Source organism: Mesoplodon bidens, assembly GCF_964165515.1.
Source record: "Mesoplodon bidens genome assembly, chromosome: 11".
NCBI classification, from domain to species: domain Eukaryota; kingdom Metazoa; phylum Chordata; class Mammalia; order Artiodactyla; family Ziphiidae; genus Mesoplodon; species Mesoplodon bidens.
Window position 1 is genome coordinate 2480741 of NC_138167.1, and position 16410 is coordinate 2497150.

General features: G+C 55.8%; 1 protein-coding gene across 1 annotated transcript in view; it reads right to left on the reverse strand.

Moving 5' to 3' along the window:
• The window catches only part of IQSEC3 (IQ motif and Sec7 domain ArfGEF 3), a gene marked incomplete at both ends in the record, with an annotated part of 87989 nt that overhangs the window by 44595 nt on the left and 26984 nt on the right, over positions 1-16410 (reverse strand). The gene's annotated exons all lie outside the window — the stretch shown is intronic.

Genomic DNA, 16410 nt, shown 5'->3' on the forward strand with positions numbered 1-16410 from the left:
TAGTCCTGGCTTGGGTTATGAAGTATCTGTTCTTCCCCAGCCCCTACTCTCTTCCTGTGGAGCCACCAGCAGGCTGGCCAGAGCTGCTACCCACCCGCCTCCTCTAAGACGACACTCTGGCTGCCCAGGGGGGCTGCTACACTCAGGTTGCTCCCCTCCCCGGCCAGCCTCTGAATTCTGCCCGTCCCCAAGGCCCAGTGCTGAGCCATCTCCTGCATGACGCCTTTCCGGTGTTTCCAGCTTTCAGGCTCCATCTGCTAGAACACCAGAGAGTCACTGCCTCCTTCACAGAGGAGAAGCATCTCAGCTCACGGTGTGGGCTCCAGTGCAGCTCCACTACTGTGTGGCTTTGGTCAAGTGGCTTTTTCCCTGACCCCTGGTTTCCTCATCCGTGTAGAGGAGGCACTAGTGCCTGCCCTACGGGCTCATGCAAGGCGTAAGGGAGTCAGCGTATGTGAGGTGCTTAGCACAGTGCCCGGCACAGACTAAGTGCTCCGTAAACATTAACTCTTATTTCCCCATCTCCCTTCCCCGCCCCCCCCAGGGCCCCGTGCTTGTATTCTATGCGAATCCCTTCTCCACAGTTAGTGCTGAGCAAACAACGAAGGCTCAGTAAACACTTGTGGAAGGATGAATTGAAGAGAACCCAAGGCCACTGGCATGGCCTCGGCAGTGGACAGAGTCCCTAAGGTTATCTAGCTCATCCTTCCCATCTCCCTTTTTCACGTATGAGGAGCAGGGGCCCAGGGAGGTGGGCTGGCTCTGGTTGCAGGGCCAGTCAACCTTAGGACTTATTTCTTCCACAGTTTTGTCCCATGTAAGATGCTCCAAATCGTGCCAGAGAAGGGACCTCTTCAAACTCTTGTTTCCACCCAAACTTTGGAGCCTCCTGGTGCTAGAATAACCAAGGGTGGAGTGAAGAATCCTCTCTTCATTCAACTTCATCTGTCCCCCCAGCACTCCCCTGCACCCCCCCAAGCATAGATAAAGAAGAGCTCATTGGCCAGCCCTAGCAACAAGGAGCCTCAAACTCCTTGCCACTGCATGATTCTTTGCTTTGTCATTTTTTCTGTGGCTGTCAATCAAGCTGTATAGTTGGATGAGCTCTAGGTACGTGGTTTTTTCACTAGTATCACCAGGAAGTTCTTTTTAAGATCTAACTTCAGCTCCTCTTGTGATAGGACATGGCCATTCTTCCTGCAGGGCCCATGGAAATAGCCCTTTCCAACTCCCAGCACAACTTGCCTCCTGGGGACAGCATTCGGTCTCACCCATCTCTTCTCTGCACTGTCCTTGGTACTGATGCCCAAGGCTTCTTAACCCTAAAAGGTTTTCAAGACCCTTTAGAGACCATACACCTTTAAAAATAGCCCTTTGCTCTTTTTATGCTGCTGGAGGATGCTTGGCAAGAGGTTCTAAGGAGCTGATGCCCCTCAACAGCAGCACTCAACTAATGAGAGTGGAGGCTGGTAGACAAATACCCCAGCTTCCTTGTCTCTTGGGCAGGACAGCTCTGAGACACATTTCACACCATCGCCCAGAAGTGCCCCATGGGATTGAACCCCACTTGCCCAAAGCAGTGACCTGATCATTAATGAACCTGCATTGGCTTCCTTCTCTTTTGTGTCTCATCCGCCACTCTCCTGTTGACACTTCTTGGGGTCACCTGGTCCCAAAGACACTACTTACGTTAAAACAAAACACATTTTTAAAATGACCTGTTTCGTGGGCCACCACTCTGGATATGGACGAAGGCTCCAAGGCCTTCTCACCTGAACTCGTCCGTAGGGTCTGGGAGATAGGAGGCCCCCACTGCCATCTCCAGCATGTGCACGTGCATGCACACACACACACTCACACACAGTGTTCTAACTAGCTCTGTAGCTTCGGGTAGTTCATATCCTCCTGAGTCAGCGTCTTCACCTGCCACCTCACAGGAGCTCACTCATCTCCAGGGACCCTCCAGCTTGGACGTTCTGGGAGCTTGGATTCCAGTGCCGAGGCCAGACCACCAAGGCCCACCAGCCCCAAGGTTCCAGGCTCTCTGGCTGGTGGAACCAACGCTGTCTTTGCCCACCTATGTGCACAAGGACCCGAGAGACTGTGCCCCCCCCAGGTGTATGATGAAGAGTGTTGGAAAGGGGACCCCATCCTCGTCTTCCTTCCTTACAATACTCCCCAGCCTTGTGTGGTGGGAGGTGGCGATGGAAACCCAAGACTACCGTCATCAACATGGCAAGGTTTAGGCTTGTCAGTAGAGGCCAAAGAATATGGAAGGCAGACCTGGGTTAGAATCCTGGTTCTGCTACTTGTGAGGTGACCTTGGGCAAATTACATAACCTCCTTGTGGCTCTATTTCTTCATCTGCAAAACAGGCATCCTTGTAAGGCCTTTACAAAGTTGCTCTGAGGAATAAATACAGCTGGCACAGCCCCCAGTACAGTGCCTGGCACACGGTAGTTGATGGCAATGGTGGTTGTATTCTGAGCTGAAACCCTATAGCATGGAGTCCCACAAGAATGCCCAGAAAAATAGCATGGAGCATTCCTAAGTGGAAGAGGTTCTCAATATTTAGCCTTCCTGTCAACCTTCACAAAATTGAAATAATAGGGTTTTTCTTCATTCTTCATGGCCTTTCCCAGACCCCCGACTAAGTGAAGGGAGACGAGTGAAGATGGACTGGCTCCCACCACCATTCTCCACCCACTGGAGAAAGAACCCAGTGAAGGGCCTTGGTCTTGGGAGTTACCGAGTCATGGGATCCATGCCCTCTGAGGAATCTGTGTGTATTCACCCCCTGGTGGGACCCACCACAGTGTGGGGCATGCCCTAGGTGGACGTTTGTCCAGTGCTGGTTGTGTGGATTTGTGCTTTGGGCACAGGGAAAGAAGCTCAAATCTTCAGCCTAGGCTGTCATAGCTGGAAGGACCATCTCTCTCAATCCACAGTCTCTTACGGAACTGGAAGTCCATTGTTCCAGCGCCCAGAGCATCACTCCTCCCCAGACACAGGCTGGGTCCCTTAAGTTTCCAGAATTTGCCAGGCTGACCTCACATCATAAAGCCGGCATCCCTAGTGGGTCCAATTTCAGGCAGCCTGGCACGTGGACAGGAATCATGTGAATGGGATTCACTCTATGACAAGCATAGCTTCTTTGAAGCCCCTTCCTTGAGCTTCTGGAGAGGAATCCTTATGAACTTAGCTGTCCTGGGCTTCATATCCAGCTGCAGAAACAGATTCCTTGAATGGTAGTCCACTAGCCTGCTGACATATGGGAGATGCTGGCACAAGAGTCTTGCCTGGGTTGGGGCACCCATTTGAGAAGGGAAAAGTAGAATGTGGGTGGCATCAGAATGAGAGGTTCTCAGAAGGCTTTGGTTGTACCCACATGACATTAGGCTGATACACGTACAAGGGGCCTAGGCCATCCATGGAGGTTATGCCACGCGTGAGAACACAGGATGTGAGTATGGGAAATGAGAGTCTTTGAGAACTCGGGGGGACAAGCAGTTGCTCAGAGGAATACTGCATGCACACAGGACCAGAATGATCTGTATTGGAACTCAGCATCATCAGGGGAGGGTCACTCACGTGGGACGCTGGCTTGTGCGTAGTGGGATTCCAGGTACCCCCTGAGCAAGCCTGGTCCTGGCACATATAGGACTCCCCTGAGGTTCCGGTGACCACCCGGCCTGTCTATCATCTCTGCTGTCGGAGTTGACTTCCTAAAATGCGATGTTTTACCGCCAATACTCTGCCCCAAACCCAGCAGTGACTTTCCAGTAACGCCGGATACAGTTCACTGTTCCTCTCACGTCCATAGCCGAGCGGTACTCAAGAGCGTTCGTGATCTCACCCCAATCTCCTTTTCCAGCCTCATCTCCAGGAGTGACCTAGCCACTCTGTCCACGCTGAAACTCTCCCCAAATCTGCCACACACCCTCAGACCACCACGCCTCTCCCGTGATTTCCTCCTGCCTGAAATGCCTCATGCCCCTGACCCTTCCATCCATTCCTCTCTCTGCCTTGTCAACCCTTTCAGGGCTCACTCATTGCCCCAGGAAGAGTCCACCCTACAATATGCTCCAATAATTCTTGGCACTTGCCTCTATTTTAGCAATGGCCACTTTGTGCCCTAATTGTTCATCGATATGTCTCTGTCTTCCACCAGACGGTGCTATGTACACCTTTTTGTCACAGGTGCTTATCACAGTGGGCTGGCTTTTAAGTCATGTTTAATAAATGTTAAATGGATGGAGGGATGGCTGGGTGGATGGATAGAGGGAGGGAGGGAGGAATGGATGGATGGATGGCATTTGATCTTTTATACTTTCCCAAGGGCAGAGATACTGTGGTGAGCTTGGTGATGTACCACCCAGACCCTCATCAAGGACTGCTTGCCCAGCTCTGGAGGTGCTGTTCAAGATTGCCTTCAGCTGTCAGCTGCGCCCCCCCAACCCCAGTTCCTTCAGGAACTGCAGTGAGCTACTGGGCCAAAGTCAAATCCTCCCCAGGGCTATCTGCATCCAACAGCTGACAAAGAGGGGACATAAAGGCTCAGCCACATGACCCAACATGGGTTGGATAGGTCACTCTCCCTCCAGAGCTCCCGTGGGATTAGCCGAGGCTTCTGGTGGACCTGCAACACGGGTTGACTCTCTCTCTGCCCCATGCCGTGTTCCTGCCCTCCCTGCTATGGGTGTTGGTCCCCAGCATCCTCTAGTAAGCATCCAGCACCCTGAACTCAGAATCTCCTTCCCAGAGGCACCAGTCAGCGATGGAGACCCAGCTTTTCTTTTTCCTTCCTTTTCCTTGTCAGCCAGGATTACCCTGGTCTCCCTGCCCCCAGACCTGCAAAGCCTTTCTGGGCTCCGGATGTCTCTGATAAAGACTCTGGACTCTCTTACCAGAAAATGCACGTGATTTCATACACGCCAAGCTTTACCTCCACTTTCAGAGGCTTTACAGACTCCGCGGATGGGGCTGAAAACGCTCTTCTGGAGGGATGATCATGGATTTTGTCCGTATGCTGAGGGCTGCACCAAGCACTGCCGGCAGCTCTGGTCATACAGAGGAAACATGAGGGTTCCACACACCACAGGGCTTTCAGACACCAGTCACTGTTCCCCTGAATACCGACGGATCCTCCCTCACCAGTAAGAGAGCTTGAGTGGAGGGAGCCCCTGGTCCTATGACTCACTAGTCAGGTGATTTCGAGCGAAACACTTAACTTTTCTGCACCTCAGTTTTCTCATTTGCAAAATGGGTGTGTGAATATCTCCTTTCCAAGAGAGTGATGAAGACGAAGTGACCTCCTAGGCTGGTGTGCTGGCCACCGTGGAAAATACGTCCCTAAGAAGGATGAGGGAGAAGGGAGGGCAGCTGTGCAGCCCCTGCCAGGGGGCTGGTCCCGGCAGTGGTGTCCTCCCCGGGCTCCCAGGCAGACCCTGCCCAGTGCCAGGAGCTGAGGGGACAGGAGCTACTGCAGAGCCTGTGAGGGCCAGGGAGGGGGGTACTAGGCCTGGGGAGGGGAAGACTTCAGGGGAGGGGGCACCCAGGTCCTGGCACGAAGGCAGAGAAAGGCATGAGGAGGGTCCTGCAGGCCCAGCCCCTGCGGCTGGTTGGTGGGGGTGATGGGCGGGGAGGGAGGGCTGCTTTCCCCTCCCTGCAAAGGCCAGAGCAGCAATTACCAGAGACCCAGCCAGGAGTGTTTTGAAGGCTGGAGGATTCCTTGGGCTAGAAGATTCCCCCAGAGGGCCTGACCAATTGCACTAGATTATCTCGGTCTCTGCCAGCCTTTCTTAAAGCTCTTCTGGGACAAAGGAACTAGGCATTTTCCAGACAAAGGCTAACAAAAAGCCTCACATCTCAAGATTTTTCAGCCTTTACTAAAACTCCTGTCTCTCCCTCTCCTGAATCGATAAAGTGATCTCAGGTGGTCAGGATAAAGGCCAAGCAAGGGGAGTCAAGTGTCCTTGGGTGTCCCAGATGGTACTGGGGAGAGGTTGCAGTGAACAGAGGGCCAGCGTAAGAAACAAATTCACTCGCTGCTGATTCCAAGCACAGGCTAGGAAATGCTGGCCGCCGTGCACCTTCCTGTTCACACCACACGCCGGGGCACAACAGAATACTCCCCGCCTCCCTGACCCCGCGTCATCCAAGCTGGAAGCCAGAGTTCACAATAGAATGCCCTGGAGGAGGGCGGCTGTGTCTTCCCTGCTGTCCACTTGCAGAGGCCGCCCTGCCTTCATTGGCTGTGACACATCCCAAGGCCCCGAGAGAATGAGTTATTGTCTCTCCCGTGGGCTCCTTGGAGACTCCAGGCTTTGATTACACAGCTGCTCCAGAAGGTGCTGGCTGGGTTACTTTGTCTGGGGGGGGGCGTTTCTTGTTGAAGGCGTCACAGTCCTCCTCCGGGCCTGTGCCCTCCCCAGACCCAGGCCCAGTCACGGTGGGACCCCAGAGTCCAACGTGGAAACGGCCCCTGCATAGCCCATTCCTTGGGATGCCAGCACCAGGGAGGCCTCACCTAGAAGCTTCCTCAGGACGCCTCCTTCACAGACTCACAAGCTGGGCCGCACGGACTAATGCCCTCTTATTGCCCCTGGAAGCCTAATATTTTTGAGCATTTGATTTCCTCCCAGTAGACGTGGATCTGGAAGGAAAATCAGGCTCTAAGGACGCCCGCCCCGGTCGCTGCCTGTCACACCGCACACAGCTCCCAAGCGCGTGCCCCTCTGAGCCCCCGAATACACCTCGGGCTTTCTTACCTCCCGTGTCTGTCCACATTCCCATCTCACCCACCCTGAGGCTGAAGCTGCAGAAGTATGGCCTGTAATCTGTCCCTGACACACCCCACGGTCACCTCACAGCTGCACTGAATAGTTACAGCCTAGTGAACTCTGGCTTTTAGTCCACGTTTTCCTTTTATTATGAACTACCTGATACATGCAAATACGAATAACGTGTATGCGAGGTTCGGAGAAAAATCTTCGCTTGCACCCAGCTCAAGAAACAGCCCGTCCATTATCCGTGGGTTCCTCCTTCTCTCCTCGGAGGAATGCCTGCCCTGGATTTGTGTTTATCATCCCCAGCTTCTCCTTAGGGGCGAATCTCCTCCTTGTCATGTTGCATAAGCAGCATTGGCTGCTGGGCAGGGGCACTGCCAAGTGCTCCTCGTGCTGGCGGGGGCGGCTCGGGAGCTCTCACGGTCTAGCAGAGCCCAGGGAGGGGCAGGAGGCCCTCTCAGGGGACGGCCCCCAGCCCCCAGCTCCAGGCCGGACTGGAAAGATGGCAGGGCTCTGACGCAGCCGGGCTGTGCCCGTTACTGCACAAGGAGGGCTTTCGAGTGAGAAAATGGGCTTGCTCCCTCAGGAGCCCTGCTTCTGGCCCCGTGTGGCCGGATGGGTAACGATTTCCAAAGGCACCATGGGGACCGGCCAGAGCCATGCAGAAATAGCCCATGGAAATGCCAGGTGAGGCTGGCAGAGGTGGACTCGGGAGAAGCATCAGCCTGTGAGCCGCTGGCAGCCAGGTCAAGGGTGTGAGTGCCTTTGGGGTCCCTGAGAGGAGGGAGCACACGAGGCGGTGTCGGCCAACTCACAGTTCAGCACAGCACGGTAGAAGTTACAAACGCAGACCCGGCGCCACGCGGCCGGGCTCTGCCATGCACCTGCGTGTGGCCTTGGGCAAGTCTCCTAACCTACTTGGGCCTTACTTTCCTCTCTAGGAAAGGATCGCAGTAGTAATGTATGTGAGATGCTCTAAGCCCTATATAAGTAGCAACCATCAGAAGCTCCAGAGCTCCCAGCATGGGGAGCCACCCCCTTCCAGGCAGGGCAGGGGTCAGTGCCAGGCCATAAACCTTTCCCTGCGGGGGCTAAACTGTCTCCTCCTCTTAAGAGGAAGCCAAACTGCCGGCTGGTGAGCAGATGTTCCTGATAAAATGTCTCTGCCCTTAATCGCATCCTAGCCGCACCGTGACAGCCCAGTGCTGGGTTAAATAATTTCCTCCCCTGCCCTGACGTCTAGAAAATCTCCTCTCCGGCCTGTTGGCCCTGCTTGATTGTCATCCATCGGGGCTCTTAGCTTCTTTGATCTCTTCCCCAAATTGGTCCCTCAGTTCTTGAGTCACCCCCCCACACACCCCACCCTGCTTCTCTCTCTCTCGTTCTCTCTCCAGCCAACTCTGTGTGTCACGGGCTAGGCTTGAGTAGAAACATCTGAAAGTGGCCCCCTCCCCCATGCCCATCGCCTGCTGTCCAAAGGAGGGACTGGACCCTCTCCCTGAAGGGCACAGCTCAACGACCCTGAGCAAGATGCAGGGTAGTGGGTCCCCTCCTGATTGCCATACTAGGGGCTCCTGCTGGGACTCCATCCCCTGAAGGAGTCGGCCCACTCTAAGTATTTCTCAGTCACACCTGAGTTTCTAGAACCCTTCTCCTGAGACTCCTGGATCTTAACTGATGTCTCCCTCTCTGCTCTTGAAAAGTCCAGCTTTAAAACAGCTAGCATTTATTGAGTGCCTACTATATACCAGACACCTTTGCACACGTCATGTTGTTGAATCCTCCCAACCACCCTAAGAGCTAAGTGCTACTGTTGTCCCCATTGGACAGATAAGAAAATCGCGGATTCGAAAGCTTCAGTAATTGCACCAAGGTCAGAGGGTTTGTAAGTGGCCAAGCCAGGACTTGAACCTGGATTTGAGCTACTCTGTGCTCTCAGCTGCTCCGCATCCTCGTGCTTCCTTGAAGGCTTCCTGGGCTCACCTTCCAGCCCAGGCCCTCCTATCCCACCTCCCCACCCTGCTCCTTTCCGACCTAGAAGGGAATCCCACAAGAATCTGGTGCTCATCTCTCCGCCCTCAGAGAAGAAAGGGAATTCTTTGTATTCCCTTGTATTGTAGAGTTCTTCATTGGTCAGTAATTAAGAGTCTCCTGTTCACCAGAATCGTTTCTTGTTACGAATTAGTAAATGCATCCTAATGTGATACATCAGTCTCTCATGAATTTGTTTCTGGTGAGTCAGTCCCCCTGGAATCCAAGAACCACAGGGATGCCTAATTGATTCTCCAAACCTGCAAGACTGCAGCCTAGACTTAGAGCCCGGTGCCCACACCAGTTCCCACCAGCCTGCGCGGGGGTGGGGAGGAGGGTGCCCCAGGCCTGACCCGTCAAACAGTGACAAGAAAGAGGTGCCCCGCCGCTCCTCTGTCTGTACAGGCTCTGTCTTCACCTCCAGAACCTGAGCCAGTTGCTGCCCCTCCCTGAGCATTTCCTCGGCTGAAAACTGGACACAGGGATTCTCACCCTCGTGACTTTGAAGGTTGATGGGGAGGATCGGTGGAGTGGAGGGCGGGAAGGAGCCTGTCACCTGGCAGACGCTGCATACAGTTAGCTGAGGCTGAGGCTGGCTTGCCACCGAACGCTCCCTCGTTCCCGGGGGCCCAGCCCAGCTCCCAGGCCGCACCCTGGGGAGGCGACGGGGATGGAAACGAGACAGGCGGTCACGCGAGGGCTGTGGGGTCATGCTTGTGAGGTGAGGCTGGTCTCCTTTAAAACTGCCTTTTGTGTTTTCACAGTAAGTGAAGTGGAGAAAGATACCCCGTGGCCAGCCATCCTCCCAGCCCTCCTCTGACTCAGGTTCCATTGCTTCCTCCCCACGAGCCTCCGCCCAGGTGCTCCTGTTCAGGCCACACCACTTTGCTTTATCCTGTTTTGCAAACGCTCCTGTTCCCTTGGCCAGATGTGGATGCCTCATCTGGCCAAGGCAGCTCCTTGCCTTCCTATAGAATCATTCTGGGGGGATTAGACTGGTCACCACCCATGTGCTAGCTGAGGACACTGAGGCCTAGAGCAGTGGGGGGAGCACCAGTGCTGCCAGGTGGCCTGAGCCCACCCTGTTCTGCATGACACCAGCATCACCAGTGGGAGACCTGGGGTGAAGCACTTCCTCTCCTGGGTCTCCTGTCTGGGCAGTAAAGGGCCAAGTCTTCCTGGTTCTCTGCCACCTTGACGGCCTGTGGTTCCAAGTCCACGGACCCCTTCTCTGTGCTCCGCCACACTTCTCCTGGCTCCAGACAGAAAAACACGTCTTCTTTCACCAACAGCTGTCTCTTCTGTTTTGTTTTGTTTTTTAATCTTCACAAAAGTAATCTTTAAAGACCTCTTTTCTTAAACCATTCCAATGCCTCTCAAAGGCAGTAAATTCTTGAAGAATGCCTGATCTCATGCAGTCCCTTCTGTTATAGACTCTTTCCTCATTTGGGGTCTGAGGAAACGCATTTAAAACTCTTTCTGTCATCCATCAGAAATGCTTATTGGAATTATGTCATTTTCATAGTTGTGTTATCAGTTACAAGATAAATGAACAGGTAAAGATGACCTTTCAGAGGAGAAAACAAGACAGCACAGGAAACAGTGAGGTTAGAAGAAGCTCTAGGCCTGCAAAGAGAGGCCACACTTTCTGGGAATGAAAAAAGGATATCCAAAAGATTCAAACAAGAAGTTTTCAGCAAATGGAACAAGAATTTGTTTCCTCCGAAACTGGATGAAATTCTGCATTAATAAATGCTAATCCTTGTGATAGCTTTCATTTTGTTATTCTGGAAGTATTATCTTAGTTATGTTTATTTCTCTCTCTCTCTTTTTTTTTTGGCCATGCCACTCAGCTTGTGGGATCTCAGTTCCCCGACCAGGGACTGAACCCGGGCCACAGCAGTGAGAGCCCAGAATCCTAACTACTAAACCACCAGGGAGCTCGCATGTTTATTTCTTTAAATAATAAAGCCTAGAGCTTTTCTCCTCTAAAAATATTCTCTTGGTGATTTTTCTGTTCAGTCTGGTTGTGCTGATGTGTTTACCTAAGGCTGCCTGAGTCTCCTGCTGGGAGGGGGGTGGCAGGGAAAGGCCCGACTTCTCGGTCCCTGGACCACGAGCCAGGTTCTCTGGGAGGGTCTGTGCAGGGTGGTGGCCACACTTCACTTCCTGCGCCAGCGAACCCCTCCCTTCTTTTGTCTCCAGTGATAGAAGCGGTAACAGACCCGGTTCAAGTCCCAGCTGTGCCATTTTCCAGGTTTACGGCCCGTGGACAAGTCATTCATCACCTCTGAGCCTCAGCTTCCTTGTGTGTAACATGGAATAACAACATTTTATGAGTTTTCAGTGAGAATTAAATAATGCCCGTATCTATTGCACACAGCAAGCGCTCAGCACATGACAGCTAGCATTCTCCTTCCCTTTTGTGGGTGCAGGGACACATAACAGAAACACCAAGGGAGGAGGGATTCTCTAACCTGCTCCAAACACGCTGCTGATGGGAAGCGGGCTGTCTGGACGTGGGCCCAGCCTGGCCTGGCTCACATGGTGGCCCAGGCACCGCCCCATGGGCAGGTGCGTTTCCTGAGTACCTCTGGTGACCACCTAAGTCCTGGGAGAGACCATCTCAGAGGATGGCCAGGCCTGGGAGGAAGGCACACAGGAGACTGTTCCAGACACGAGTCCCACGTCCCACAGAGCAGAATGGCAGACAGCAGCTCAGGACAGAGCTTTCCTGCTGCCCATTGAGTTAGGGGGACATCCCCACCCAGACAGCATCTGTTTTGTCTTTTGTGTCTCCAGGGTCTGGCAGGGAAGACACAGGTGGGGCAAAGAGCACAGAGGGGTAAAGTGACAGGGGACAGACTTCCCTAGCTCCAGGGCCAAATTCCTCTGCCACCTCCGTTGAGGTCACCCTCTGGTATGGAGCCAGCCGGGCTGGACTCTGCTGTGACGACATGGGGACCCTCAGAGGACAGGGAGCACATCTGCTCACAAGGCCCAAAGAAGGAGGAGCAGCCCCTCCCCACGCCCGCTGCTCTGCGATGAAGGCAGGTTGCCGCGCCCACCATGGACGGTGGTCCTCAACCCCCAGGGCTCCCTCCTGGGCTCCACTCCAGGGCAGCACACCCTGGGGGTCTTCACAGCCCTGGCTCAGGGTGCAGGACCCCAACCCCTGCAAAGACCTCTGGAAACGAATCTCCGGTCTCCTCGGAGACCAGACAGCTCCCCCCTGGCCTTTCTGCTGCCTGTGGCCCTCCTGGCGTGAAGATGCAAGGACCCCAGAGACTGGGGGCCGGGCAGGCCGGGTGGGCCCGCTTCCACCCCTGTCCTGCCTCCACCCAGGGCCACGAGGGAAGCTGAGGCCTTTCTGTGCTTCTCTGGGGAAGAGCATGCAGTTCTGCAGCCCCAGAATGACCCTCCCCACTTCCACGGGGGGTGGGGCAGGGTTCCCAGCAGCCTTGGAGCCTGGATGCGACTAATGCAGCTGGCAAAGGACTCAGTGGCCCCCGAGCCCAGCTGTTTGAAGCCTAAACTGTATCGATTTGAGAATTTAATTGCTCTGTGATCCCTGAGTAAACTCTGGCTGGTCCATTGATCAGGCCTCCGGCCGCTGGGGAGAGACAAGATGCGGTGGTTGCTGACGCAGGGCTCTCCCTGCAACACCGCTCCTGGCTGGGTGTCCCCTCCTCAGGGGTCCCAAGCAGGGCCCCCGGCCTGGCTGGTTGGCAGGTGATGGGGGCAGGGGCACCAGGAGGGACTGGTCAGGGCGGCAGGCTCTCTTTGGCTGCGGTGCCCTGTGTGGGAAGGGCAGGCTACAAAATCGTTTTTTCTTTCCTGGGGGGAAAATGTAAAACCCAGCCCAGAAAAATAAACCCTGGCAGGTTGCACACTAATATATTAACAGTGGTTCATTCTACATGACTGCCTTCCATTTTTATTTTCTTCTTTATACTTCTGCATTTACCACATTTCCAACAACTAGCAGTATAACTTATAATCAGAGAAAATAGATGTTATTTAGGGTCAAATGGAACGGCTGGAAGGATTCCTCCTGTGCTCCTAAAGAAAATCCTAGCGGCAGCTCCGTGGAAAGCGGCTGCCTGTCGGAGTTTGGCCTGGGCTGACCTTCCGGCTCCAAAACTAGTTGGCAGGGGTCCCTCCGTCAAGACCCCAAACTTCTCTCCACGCTCCAGTCCTTATCTGCAAATGGCCATAGCGCTGTCACACGGAATGAAGCGAGATAAAGTACTGAGTGCGTAGTACCACGCCCCTGGCATGTTCCGTAATATTAGTGCCTCTTCCATCCTAGCTGAAGGACCCAACACGCAGCGTGCCCCCCAGACCCTCCCCCTCCCCAGGGCTGGGGGTGGTTCTGTTTCCTGCCCAGTGGCCCCCCTCCTGACCCCTCGTCCCCCGCCACCTCCTGTCCTTACTCTAACAGAAGCCAGTCTTCCTCCTCTCAGGCCCCACTCTGCCACCCACGGAGACAAATGGGCCACTATTTCTCTAGATGCAGGACGCAGCGGCCAGCTCCAGGGTCATTGTTCCCGACGTCACTGAGACCCCCACAGGGAGGAGAGCCCGCGGATGGAAAGCAGGGCTGTGATTACTGGCCTGGTCAGTGGCCCGGAATAAAGCCCTGTCATTAGTGGCAGCGGAGGGGAGGCGGGAGGCATGCACTCCACTCGTGGTCCCTGGAGGCTGCTCTCACCCGAGGGCCTGTCACCTGGGAAGCATGGGTTGTGTGCCTGGGGCGATGCACGGGTGGTAGAGACCTTGCCAACCCCATAACCACGCCGCTGCACCCCGTCCCTTGGCCCTGTCACTGCCCATCCCTAGCTCTCCCCAAGGCTCCGTGTCCCAAGACAGAGTTTCTCCTGACCCCATCCCCCAGGGCTGCCCTTTGGGTAGCTGGGGAAGGCCGTCCTGGCCCCTCCCCGCCACACACACACCCAGGACTGGGGCTTTGGGAGGGGCAAGGGTCTCTCCTGGACCCCCAGGTCTCCCCGGGCCGAGGGTTTCCCTCAGGCTGCAGCAGCTGGTCTTTGTGCGTCTGAACAGAGGCGCTAGGGGTGATGGGCCGCCACCCGCCGGGGACGAGGCCAGCGGCTCAGCAAGGGGACTCCCGCTCAGCCCCACAGCTTGGGTGGGGACAGGGAGGGCATGGCACCTCAGGCTCTGCTGACCTGGGTCACTGTTGGCCAGGTGCAGAGGAGGGAGGTGGCCAGCCCTGCGCTCACACACCAGAGACCCCGACCCTGAGCTCTGACTGATGGTGTGCAGTCCTTACTGGGACCCCTGTAGAGACCACCTGGCTTATCCCTGGAAACCCCAGAGGAGGCCATCTCGGCCCTGCTGAGCCGGTGGGAGCCCAGGCTGAGCAGTGGGAGGGGCTGGCTTGTCTCAGAGCCCAGCCCAGGGTCTCCCCAGCATGGCCCTGAGGGCCTGGCGACCCGCCACGCCACCGTGTGCTCACAGCACACAGGCCTCTGACCTCGCACCTCCTTAGAGTGACTCGGGGGTGGGGTGGGGGGAGGGACTGGGTAGGCTCTCTGGGGGCGGGACGCCTGGTCAAAGGGAAGGGAGGGGCTGGGAAGGTCACTGATCAGGTTGGGAGCAGGGATGTTGGGAGTCTGAAGGGAGAAAGCTTATCTGGGGGTGGAATCCCCCCAGGAAGCCAAGAACAGACAGACTGACTGACACGCAGACTATTGGACGTCCGAATGCACCCAGGGGGCTCCTCTCAGAGAAGCTGAGACGCTGACATCAGACAGACGAACAGACAGACAGACAGAAACACACTCCAAGCCAGACAGATGGGACGACTTGGGATAACTGGGAACAGAAGTAGACAGCGACTGAGGGTCTGGACTGCGTAGACGGAGGGCGGCAGGGGGCAGTGTCACAGGCCCTCGGGGACCAAGAGAATCTCCCACCTCCCACCCTCCCTCCCAGCATCACTGCCCCCCCATGGGAAACTGATAATAGATGTATAAGAAGCCCGCTCCCCTGGCCCCCGGCCCCCATGAACGGGCAGTGCCCCGCCCCGCCCCAGTACACCACCCCTGTCTCCAGTACCAGGTCCTCCCACCGCCTCCGAGCAGGACTCGGGGCTTCGGGGTAGGAGGCCAGGCAGTTGGAGAAAAAGAGGGAAGGGTGAGCGGGACAGAGAGGAAGGGGCATGGGGGACCCAAGGGAGGATTTCCGTCCCGAGCGCCTGCCAGGCGCGAGCCTCTTGGGGGTGCCCTGTTATCCACCCTCACCTGATGCCGGTGCTTGGGGGGCAGCAGTGGAGGTGGACGGGACTGAGGTGGCCTGCTGGGCAGGGGACAGAGAAGACAGCCCCCCTCTTCTCCTCCCTGCCGAGGAGTACATTTCTAGGAGGAAGCCTCTCCTGTGTCTGAGAGTGACCGCTCAGGGGACGGGGCAAGGCCCTCCCACCCCTTGCTCCCCATCACCCTGGGCCTCTCTCTCACTCTCTGCCCTCTTTCCTTTCCTCTCCCACCGTCTCTCTCTCCCGTTTCTCTTCTTCCTTCCCGTTTCCAGGAGGGCCATTTTCAACTCGGGGGCATCGCATGCCCCTGGATGGGGAGCCCCTCGAGATCCAGGTGGCCTCACTCTCCTTAGGTCCTGGGCACAGAGCTCGGCACCGAGACCTCTGGGCATCGGCCAGCACTGGCCCTCCCCTTGCCTTCTTTCCCCCGATGTGGTCGTGCCTCCTGCGGTCCTGGATCCCCAGGGTGGGCCCCTTATTTTGGCTCCACTCCCACCATTCCCTCCCCAGAGTCCTGCGTCTCCCAATCCGCTGGGACTCCCTTTGAGGGAAAACAAGCAGTAACACCTTTCGGGGGAGGTTTTCCATCCCCAAGCCCACTGGCTACCATCTCTGATGTCTGCCCAGTTACTTCCCAAGGAATGGAGGGATCGTGGCATCGCTGAGGCTTAAACCTGGATGTGGCCCTTAGTGCAGCACGTCCAGGCCAGGGTGCTCGCGGCTCTGGACCTTCTGCTGCCCTCCCGTGAGACGGGTCCTAAAGCCCGTCCAGGCTCTGAGCAGCCCAGAAGCCTCGGTGAGATGGGAAGTCATGCTGCTCCCTGCATAGACCAGCCCCTCCATCGTACAGATGGGGAAAGTGGGGCCCAGGGGCATCCAGGGACTTGCCCAAGTTCATTCCAACAAGAGGAGACTGCAGGTGGGGTGCGTTTCAGGCTGGACTCCGAGTATCCTGACCCCCAGGGAGGTAAAGAACAAGGAAAGAAAAGAGAAATGCACTGAACTGAGATGGAAAACATGTGGACAAAGTGTGAGCAGCACAGAGATGGGGGAGAGGACGCGATGCTGGGGAGGAGGAGAGGGGGAGGGACAGAGGGGGTGGACGATGGAGGGGAGGGGAAGCAGGAAAGCGATGGCGAGAGCCTGTGGGGAAGGAAGAGGCTGGGCGAACGATGCAGAACGGGGCAGCGGGGAGAGCCTGGGATGGGACTCCAGACCTGACTTCTCAGTGGGCCCCCTCCCTTCCCAGGTGGCCGGCAAACCCAGCGGAGTATGACAAACCTCAAATCAAAGTTACCTTGGCTCCTTTGTGGA